The following is a 1604-nucleotide window of genomic DNA, read 5'->3' on the forward strand; positions in this document are numbered from 1 at the left end:
ATTCCCTGCTTTCAGCTAAGATCCATCTAACATCAGCTAGAATATCCCTAGTACTTAGTATTGATCGAACCATTTAAAAAATTATTGATTCTCCTTATAGTCAGATTGGATAAATGATAAATTCTGGGAAGTAAAAGTCTCATAAATATATTAACCCAAATGAGTTTTAATGTCCTTTATGGACTGTATTTACTTCAAAGGCATATCTAAATGATTCAAGGTCATAAGGAATTCTATTTATCACGCAAAAACAAAGAAAATGCAACTCAGAATATGGGCTCAAATTTTTTCAGATGAAATATTTCTGAGCGTGCAATGACTGCTCTAAAAATATGATGGTAGACAGTCCTTGACAGAGTGAAATAAAATGTGAAACAAAACTCATTACCATGCAAAAGACCAGGGATCCTGGTCTAATAGAGACTGGTGGAACCCCAAGTCTCTGACTTCTATTAACCATTTGTGCCTGGGACTAAAAGCATCTCAAGTGGCTCAATATTCAGTCTGTGAAGTTTACCTTTCAATATGACTTTTCCTAACCATTGTTTGACTTTGCTATGCATATGGATGGAAATAGGTGAATGGAAAATATTAGCTTATCGACAATCTAAAGTGTTAGCTTCTCTTACTTTGGTATTTGGCTAAATGTACCTTTTTTTTTTCCTTCTAAAGCCACACCGGGCAGGCTTCGTCTGACATAATTTGGTCATGTTTTAAGGAGAGACCGGTCCTTGGAGAGGGACAACATGCATAGGAGGATGGAGGGCAGGCGCAGGAGAGGAAGGCCCTCTATGAGGTAGATTGATTCAGTGACTGGGGTAATAGGGATGGGAGTGTCAGAGACAGTGAGATTGGCACAGGACAGAGCAGAGTTTAGGGCTGTTGTACACAGGGTTGCTATGAGTCGCAAGCGACTCAATGGCACATAAAAACAACAACAAAAGCCTCTTCTATTACTGAAGTAATTTCTCCCCAAATATTTGAATTTAACCTAAATCTGTTAATTATCAAGGATTGGATTGTGTTCTTCCCAGAAAATATGTGATAAGTGGTAACTTGATCAGGCCCAGAGTCTCAATATTACATACCTAAATATCCTATGTGTTGTAAGTCCTAACCTCTATGATGTTTATAAGGCAATATCAAAACCCAGTTACCCAAATTCCTTGCTGTCACAGCTGAGCCTTCTTTGGGTTTTCAGAGATTGCGAATTGCTCAAGAGGAGATGTTAATGAGGCATGATTGGAGGCAGTTATATAATGATGCCATGATCTCTCATGATCTGGTAAACTTGTTGACTGTGAAAGCATTAAGAGTGGAATGTGACATCTGTAGTCCCATCACACCCATTATCTTATGTGGGGGGAGTTTCCCTGGGGTGAGACTTATAACACCTATTTCACAAGAGATGAAAGGAGAAAAATGTTCAGATATTAAGTTTCGGTTTATGTCAGTTTTGGTAGGTTGTGTTTTTCTAAGTATTTGTCCATTTCCTCTAGATTTTCATGTTTGTTTGAGTATAGTTTTTCATAGTATTCTAATGTTAGCTTTTTTATTTTAGTTGGGTCTGTTGTGATGTTACCTGATTCATCTCTTATTCGGAT

The sequence above is a fragment of the Elephantulus edwardii genome, unplaced genomic scaffold (assembly GCF_000299155.1).
Source record: "Elephantulus edwardii isolate Elephantulus edwardi_28Jun2011 unplaced genomic scaffold, EleEdw1.0 scaffold00170, whole genome shotgun sequence".
Taxonomy (NCBI): domain Eukaryota; kingdom Metazoa; phylum Chordata; class Mammalia; order Macroscelidea; family Macroscelididae; genus Elephantulus; species Elephantulus edwardii.